Raw genomic sequence first — 10068 nt, 5'->3', positions numbered from 1 at the left:
GATCCCCCAAATCAAAATTGAAATTTTATAAGAATCTTTAGAGTGATTAGAAGACTTAAAGGAAGAGGAAAAGATAAGAGTTGAGATAATTATGGAAAAACTCAAAAGAATAGATACTATAAGAGATTAGTAAAGAAGTATAAATTAAGGCAATAGAGGAGAATTTGAAAGTTCAATGATGCAAAATAATATATTAGACCAAAATTAAAACTAGAAAGCAAAATAAACTTTATCAAAAATTAGACTGAGAGATAGTTTAAATCTCATAAGTTTTGGCTAAGAATATCATTAAAAACAAAAGAACAACAAAAAAACTGAAGATATTTTAGAAATTTCTAAAACAGCAATGTTCAGAATTTTAATTAAAGGGCAAATTATGCATTAGTAGAATCATCATTAAAAATTTTCAATTTTTGATTTCTTTAGAAATGTAATTGTCAAGCTCCAATGCTCCCAGGTCTTATGATAGTAAGTAAGGAGAAAATATTTCAAGTGGCTAGGGAAAAGAATATAAAGTTGAATAAGGAAAGGAGAAACTTATTTCCTTTTTCACTGGAAAGGAGAAATGTCTTGAAATAAATCTTATCTAAATGAGGCAAAAATCCCTAGGGGAATATATGAGGAGCCAGGTGTCTAAAGCAGAGAGAGAACCTTTACACTGCAATCTATCTCCACCAACTCTTATTTTCTATGTAAGTTAAATGTATTAATTAAGTAACTTTTTGGACTGTCCATCCTAAATACATATGTGACTGGAATAATAGTCATTATTTACTTGGTTTGGTATATATATGTATGTATATATATATACATACACACACATATGTGTATGTTCATGTGTGTTTTCAATATTAGTATATAAATTCAAGATATTTTCTTGCTCTGATTTGTTTCTTGGGTTCAGTTCTGTCCTGCAATGAATCACGACTCAGTCTCAGGAATGCAGGTTTTGGAAAGAAAATAGCAATTTATTAAAGTTACAGCATGTTAAGAAAGGGACAGAAAAGTTAGAAAGAGTTTAAAGAGAAGGCCACATGGATGGCTAGCTGGCTAGCATTCAGCCTGAAACTGGAAGGTCCAAAAGCTGGAGCCCTCTCCTCCTTCCCCTTAAGTTCTCTCAGTGAGTCCCTGGGAGGGCGTGGTGACCTGGGAATGATACAAGTCCCTGGTTGGAGACTTTGCCTTTTGGGGAGGGGTCCCTTTTGGGTGGTCTTCCAGGATCTGTGCTTGCTTTCTAAGCAATGTAATCCAAGTTGGCCTAAATTAGATGATAAAGGAAGATTCCCTTTATAATGCAAACAAAAGATTTACAGAGTTTGTCTCCTACTGATCTCATCACCCTCTATGCCCATGTTTCTCTGCATCATATTGAGGGAATATGAATCTCATTTATTCAAGTTCTGTTCTATAAGGATGCTTGGGTGTCTATTAGGAAATAATATCTGTACAAAAAAGGATTAGTGCATTAAAAATGATAAAGGGCAACTTAGCATGACTGGAAAAATCAACTAGTGTCTATCCATATGCGATTTTGTCAAATTTTTTAAAGTCATAGTGCTAAAAGTGAAAGAGTATGATAAGGTTAATCTTTACCTTGTCCAGGAATAATATCAATATTGCAAAATAAAGAAAACAGAATGTCACTCCAAGGAAGAGTTATCAATTTATTTAGATAAATATATAACAAACATCATGGGAAATTAAAGAAACAACCTAGTAGAGTTAACCTCAAAGTCAGGATAAGTAATCTTCAAGTTCCATCTCTGTCACATACCGGTTGTGTGACTTTGGGAAAGTCACTTAATCTTTTAGTTGAGATTAACCTCTAAATTACAAATTGTGGAGGAGATGCCCACCTGTTTGGAGAAGGAGTATCCTCATCTTGGTTATTTCCTAGACACTGGTCTAGTCCTTTTCTCACCAGAAGTTATACAGATATTTGGGGAAAAATATTTTTTGTATATGAATATAGTCATGAGTGTTTCCAAGGTTTCCAAGGAGATGTAACAAGAAAAGTTTGATATTTATGTTTTTTTAATAAATCCACAAAAGACAAAATGAAGTTATAAGATTCTTGGAAGATACCTATAAGTTATATTGTTTTGAAAAGTACTAATAAATATTTGTTTTCCTTGAATACCTGAATCTTGAATTTTCAAATTTAAAAGTAGTTGTAAAAAGTGTATAAGATTACTATGAAAAGGTTCATAAAACAATATAACATTTTTACAGTAGAATTCTAGGATAATTCATCTTTGCCCTATATACTATATTTTTATGGAACCTTTCTAAATATATCTCTGTTGTTGCTTTTTTATTCTACATCAATTTCTAGCAATTATACATTTAACAGTTGCTTTTCTCCCTTAAAATCTTATTCTATTTATTAAATCTTATCACTTTTTTCAACAAAAATTAAATGTCTTTACCACCCTTGCCTTTGTGCCCTGGGAAGCTTTGTAGCTGTGACAAATATTTTCACTTCTTAGTCTCTTGTTATGAAATGTGCAAATATGTGAAGCAACTTATTCATGGATATCAGTTGCTAATAATTCTTATGAAATGGAAAGAGAATAGACATTCAAAAGACAAAAACAGTATAGAAAATAAAGCCATTAAATATACACATCTACAAAAATAAATGTTCTTTGAGGGACTTATTAATGCATCTAAGACTGTTTTTGAAGTAGAGATTTGTAATCCAGACATAGTTATTGGTCAAAACTTTGCTAATAGCAAACCAATAAATGGATTATAATCAGTGTTATTAATTAATCTACAACTATGCATATTTGTTTTTAAGTGATTTCATTTAAGAGGCACATTTTCAATTTAGAGGTTTATATTCCAACCGATTGTGGTCAACTAACATTGTATAATTTCAAATATTCCTTGTGTAAGGGATAGGTATTTTTCAAAAACATATTATCTGTAATCCCACATAAATTGATTCGTTGTTACAACTAGGTTTAAGTTCCAGCAACAATATCATTAACTGTTTGAATTTCAGAAAGTTGTTTAACTTCATTGAAAACTGATTTGTTCCTCTGAAATGAAGGTATTTATACTATGCATTGTTTTGTCACAGGGTTTATCATGAGAAATGTATTTGATAAGTCATAAAAGTCTATTTAATTATTTTCTATTCATGAATATTTTAAAACTGCTAAATATGGTTGATGTTAATAATAGTTTATATTTATGCAACTCTTGTTTCTAAAGCACTTTCCCCCCACATTAATCCATGTGAACTAGGTTATAAAATATTATCCCCATTTTACAGATAACTGAAACTGTTTAGGTGAATTGTTTCTAGTCACATATCTAGTGTCATAACTAGGTTTTAAGCCAAAACTGAGTAATATAAATGATATAACTACACCAGAATAAGTAAATTTATGTTTTTATATTATTTGTGTAGTTTTTATGCATCATTTAAGCATTATGAGGACCAATTCCATCTACTTCTATAGCCTTAAAACATGCCCAGATTTTTTTCCTTGGTAATTTTGCCATCTACCATACAAATCTTTATATTTTTAAAAATTTAACTCTTAAAATTTAAAATTAAAATCAAAACAATTTATGAAATATCAGTATTCAAAATAAAATTCCATTATTCTTAAAAAAAGAAATTAATTCATTTAAACATCATTCATGTAACATTGTCATAATGTGACACTGTAATCTCATGCTACTAATTCTTTTGTATTCAAGACATATTTTTTCTTAGTTTTTAAGCAGGTCAAATTGTGATTGACAAATGTAGCCTACAGTTGGTTATGTATGGTTCACAGATGTATGCCTCTAAAACAATCTTAAACTTTAATAGTTCTGAAACATATTGATTCTTAGAATAATTTCAGAGTAACAGGAATATTAAAGATTATATAGTCTAATCCCTTTGTTCTAGATATAAAAATTACTAAGGCACACTGAGAGGTAAAATTATTTGTCCATACAATTAAGAATTCAAGTTTTCTTTCTTTTTCCAACATTCTTCCACTCTACCAGGTTTCAGTCTCCTTGTCATAGAAACAAACTATGAAAATTAGACTTTTCCCCCATCATTCTTCTTTCAAGGAGAATGAACTGAATTGCAAAATGGCAAATGAGAAATATCCAATGATTACATAGCTAATAAGCAGATATTGAAACAAAATGTTATCTACCTCTCCAGAAAGAGCAGTGATAAAAAAAAGGCTGAATATGACAATAGATTTTTAAATATAAGTAGATATTATGATAATGCATGCTACAACTTTTCACTGATATTGGAATATAGGATGTTAACATACAATAGGAAAAATTTTAAAGAGAACACTTCCCAATAGTGAGATATGTTTAGACTAACGGATGGTTATTAACAAGGGTTCGGGTATTACTTTTTTTTTTTAGGTTTTTGCAAGGCAAATGGGGTTAAGTGGCTTGCCCAAGACCACACAGCTTGGTAATTATTAAGTGTCTGAAACCAAATTTGAACCCAGGTACTCCTGACTCCAAGGCCAGTGCCTTATCGCCACCTAGCTGCCCCGTGGTATTTTTTTTTTTTTGTTGGTAGTCATTTATTTTAGTTTAAGGGGAGTAAATTTTAAAGGAGAATATTGAGACTAGATTTGTTTCATAAAATTCTTCCAATTTGTTAGTGATAGTAAAAATAATAGTAATGATAACAAAATTTAATGATTAAGTAATAACAATTCAAAGCCCTATATGTAGAGACTTGTATACTAGATGAGCATGAGAATGATTAACAACATACTCTATCCCAATTATATATATATACATTTATTCATATATATATATATATATATTAATCTTAAGCAAAATTTCTATCTACATCTGTGGGTAGAGATGTAGGTGTATAGTAGTATATTTAAGAACACTAGTCCTAGAGAAAGGCAAATTTGAGTTTATCATTACTTTTCACACTCTAACTGTATGATCCTAAGAAGTCACCTAAACTCTGTCAATTGGTTTCCTCAAGTGTAGAATGTGGGTAAAAAGACCACCTATCTCTCAGATGATCCACTGAAATAATTATGTTTGGCACAGAATTTGGCACATAGTTGGTACTCAATGTTTGTTTTCTCCCTTCTCTGTTGCTATATCTATATTTTTAATAAGTTATAGAGTGGGGGCATGGAGACAGTAGCAAACATACAGATCATTCATGCTCCTTGAGATCATGGATTCAAACACTCATCAGTTCATTTATACCTTCAAACACTATTTTCACACCCCATTCTTTCCTCAGAGCCACATAGCTTTGAGTTTTCATTGAAGCTTATTACAGTTTAAGTGAATTGAATGTGTACTTTAGAAATGTCTGCCACCAACTGCTTGTGTAGTATTTAGAAATATAGTTGTGTCTCAGTGTGATAATTATTTAGCTCTAAAGACACTCCTAGGCAGGAGTGTTGAAAATATCTCTGAGAGGATAAAAAGTCTTTTTGCAGTTTATATTTTATTAACAGACACTTACAGACACTCTTGTTTTGTAGTGTTTTCCTGGAACTCATTTAAATAAATTGGCATCACACCTGGAAGGAAATAAAAAGTTTGCATTTCAACTTAAAATAGCTAGGAAAGTAGCATTCATCATGATTATGTCAATTAAATCTAATAAGGTATCATTAATACTTCCTCATTCATTTACTGCTGAATCTAAGATCCTTTTTAAATATACATATTTTTAGGTGTGTGCATATAATTTTCAGCAAATTGGCTTAAATTATTATTAAGATGTAAATATATTTCAGAATAAAATAATTTTATCCAAATATCTTATTTGCCAATGAACAATATATTTTACACATACTCACATTTAAATTAAAAGAAAAATATTTTTTAAAAACTTGCAAAATGGTTTGTAATTATGCAGGTCAAATTAAATTTTAAAAAAATAATAAAATGGTTTTGGCTAGGTCATGCAGTGGATAAAGCACCGGCTCTGGAGTCAGGAGTACCTGAGTTCAGGTTGGGCATCAGACATTTAATAATTACCTAGTTGTGTGGCCTTGGGCAAGCCACTTAACCCTGTTTGCCTTGCAAAAAAAATAGCTAAAAAAAAATTAACGTCTGATCTTATCTCTTATACTTTATGTTTCTTCTTTAAGGATATGATTTCTCTCTCATCACACTCAATTTGGATAAATGTATATAACATGGAAACAATGTAAAGACTGACAGATTGCTTTCTGTGGGGGGGGAAGTAAGTCGGGGGGGAAAATTATGAAACTCAAAAGAAATAATTTTAATTAAATTAATTTAATTTATTTTTTTAATTAAAAATTTAATTTAAAAAGTTAATGGGCTAAAAGCATATTATAAATCTGAAAACTATACATAGGTGATTTTTATTCATTTGTTTATTGATAAATTTATTTATTTTATTCTGTAAGAAACAAATGTTATTTTGTAATGCAATTTGAAATCTGGTGGAGCTAGATCCCCTTCTTTATTAATTCCCTTTATATCCTTAAGCTTTTGCTCTTTCAGATAAATTTTATTATTTTTTCTTGCTCAATAGAATATTTTTGGTAATATGATTTGTATGCTACTAATAAGTAAATTAGGTTACACAGAATTGTCATTATTATCATATTGGTTCAGCCAACCCATGAACAATTAATATTTTTACACCTCTTTAAGTCTGACTTTATTTGCGTATTCATATATTTCTTGGTTTGTCATAGCAGGTAAACTACTTAATATTTTATATTAATTACATTTATTTTAAATCAAATTTTTCTTTTTCTCTTGCTATTAGTTATTACTGCTCATATAAAGAAATACTATTTATTTATATAAGTTTATCTTAAATCAGAAAGGAGGTGATTAGGTTGGAATATTGCTATGGTATAGGGAATGAGATGGTTGATTTAGGAAAAAAAATGAAAAATCTTAGACCTATAATCATTTTTTAAAAAAAAAGATGTAAGGAGAAAATGAGCATAGCAGTGTCTTACATATATGATTCTGAGTGTATAAGTATATGTATTTGTTTATAAATGTTTATGTATGTGTATAGGTATACATATTATATATATAGTAAAAAGGTGAGGTGAGCAAGAGAAGAAAAAATAAAGAAGAATATTACAAATAACAAAATAAAATCAACAAAGAAACAAAGAAAACTTTGGCAACTTTGAAAACAATGTGCAGTATATTATTATATAGGTTTCCTTGGAATGGAAATTTATTGTTTCATATTGAATCTTCTCTTATGGTCTGCTGTGTATATGACAATGTTTATTTTTTTATTTTCTCCTTTTGTATTATAGTCTAAATTAAAAAATAAAGAAAAGTTACAAATATTATCTTTTTCTTTTGTGTATATCTATTATCATATAAAAATATAAAGAATTTACTCTTATTGAATTTCTACATTTTCTTTTTGTTTTTGCATGGTGATAGAGTTAAGTGACATGACCAAGGTCACATAGCTAAATAAGCATTAAGAGTCTGAGGTCAGATTTGGACTCAGGTCCTCCTGGCTCCAGGGTTGATGCTCTACCAATTGCACCAACTAGTTGCCCCCTTTTATTGAATTTCTTACCATTTTCCTTTCTTGTTTTCTTTTTGCTTTTTTATATTTCCCTTGATCAGATTTTTTGTTCTGCACTAATCTTTTAACTAGAAATATTTAAAAGTCTCCTATTTACTAAACATCCCTTTTGCTCCCCCCCCAAAAAGAATATATCCAATTTTACTGGGTAGGAGATTCTTGGTCATAATCCTAATTCATTTACCTTCCAGTATATCATATTCCAAACCCTTCAGTTTTTTTTTTTTAATATGGAAGTTGCAAAATCCTGTATAATCCTGAATGTGGCTCAGTGATACTTGAATTATTTCTTTTTGGCAGCTTGCAATATTTTCTTCTTAATCTGTGAGTTCTGGAATTTGACTATGACATTCCTTCAACAATGATAGGGAAATTCTTTCGATCTCTATTTTGCCCTCTGATTCTAAAATATCAGGACAGTTTTCCTTGATAATTTCTTGAGAAATGTTGATCATATTTTTCTGTTGTTTGTCTGTTTGATCACGGTTTTCTTGTAGTACAATAATTCTTATATCACCTGGATCTATTTTCTAAATCAATTGCTTTTCAATGAGAAATTTCATATTTTTTTCTATTAATTTTTTTATTGTATCTTGTCTCATAGTTTTCATTTTCCACTTGCTCAATTCTAATTATTTTCTTCAGTGAGTTTTTGTATTTTATAAGGCTTAGTTGTTCAGGGCTTTCATCGAAGGATAGGCTTGTATGATTGCACTTTTCCCCTCCCTTGGTGGTGGCTTTTAGTCGCTTACCTGCCTCAGGAGTAGGACTTGCTCCAATTAAAATAGGGCCTCTTTGCTGTCAGGACCAAGGGGCAGATCATGCTATTGACCAATCCTGAGGCAGTACTTCACTACTGGACAGTTGGGGTAGGATCTTGTTTTGTTATCATACCACTCTCTTGCCTCAGAGACTGTTGGCTTGCAGTAGATGTTGTGGCATCACTGGTGGGTTGCCACAAACTTGGAGTCTTGCTTCAGGACCCCTGCTGATGATGCTACTGCTGCTCCTAATCTTGCTCTTCTCACATACCTTCTCCTAGATAAATTCCAATATCTCGGAACCAGAAGCCATCCTTTATTTTAATATTTATATAGCTATAATTGTATTTTAACAATTAGAGAACTCTCTCATCTACCTTTCTTCCTTTTCCTACTTTCCCCTAATCATTTTGCTTTAAAGTGATCTCAATCATTCTACAAAGCTCTAAACCTGGTTATGATTTAAGACTGGTGAATATCAGAAGAAGTGAGATAATATAGTTTCAATATAACCACCTTCTTATTTAATCTACACATAAAAAAGTAATATTTTCTAATGGAAAGCAAAATTTCATAGTAATGTGGCTCACTGTGAGAAAACAGACTAAATGAAAATGGGTCACCACTGGTGGCACAGTCATTCCTGTTTTTAAAACTCGTTAAATAAATTCATCTGACAATATTGGAATGACCATAATTTTTCATGAGAAAATTCAGAGATAATTTTAATCATGTTGGGTATTTATACCTCAAAAAGGATGCTGTGTAATTAAAGCAGCAATTTACCTTAATTGCAAGAAGAGAATAATTACTTGAAAATGAGCAACAGAATTTAATTGGGAAAAATAAAATCATATGTTTCTTAAACAGAAAAAGAGATTTTTTTTTTATTTTTTAATCGTGGGCACTCCATTGCATTTCACTAGAATTTCAGTTTCATATCCTGATACTCTTATCTTAAAGAGTCCAAATATTACCAATTAATTTTTTGACAAATGCCCTTACAAGGACAAGTCCTCCTGTTGCAATGGAAATCAGTGCTATGAGATCTCCACTTATTTGGTACCAAGAAATTGTAATGTAAGTAGTAAGGCATTAGGATGGCATATTGTATTTATACAAGGGTAATTTAAATTGCAATTCTTAGCTTACTAATAAAATTAAGACCCTTTTGAATTTAAATCACCCAGCTTCCTGGGGAAAGAAAAATACATTGAGCAAGAATGAGTGACAAAAATCTGGGCAAAGCAGCAAAGAAGCAAGTAGGAGGAAAGCTCATGTATTTTGCCATTATAGTAATGAAAATAAGTGAAAAATTTTACATATAATTGATTTATCTGAATCCATAGTAATTATTGTGGTCCATGGTTGCCATGAATAACTACATGAATGGTGTCTGAAGCTTTTAAAATCACAACTCTCAAATTAAAGTTAAATTTGATCACTTAAGCTGTTCAAGTTCACTTCTAAGGAAAGGAAGTCATACCTAAAAAACTGAGAAATACTAACGTTTTCAATTGGGGACATCTTATTGAAAAATAAAAAGCCCTATTTGTAAATCTTTCTCTTTTTTCCTTGCCCCCCTCCCCACCCCCCCTCCTGTCTGTCTCTCTTTTTAGGTCTCTGTCTCTGTCTTTGTCTCTCTCTGTCTCTCTCTGTCTCTTTCTGTCTGTCTGTCTGTCTCTCTCTTTCTCTCTCTCTCTCTCTCTCTCTCTCCCTCCCTCCCGTGAGTTGAGT

The sequence above is a fragment of the Macrotis lagotis genome, chromosome 3 (assembly GCF_037893015.1).
Source record: "Macrotis lagotis isolate mMagLag1 chromosome 3, bilby.v1.9.chrom.fasta, whole genome shotgun sequence".
In the NCBI taxonomy this organism is placed as follows: Eukaryota; Metazoa; Chordata; class Mammalia; order Peramelemorphia; family Peramelidae; genus Macrotis; species Macrotis lagotis.
Note: the sequence above shows the minus strand (reverse complement) of the source record.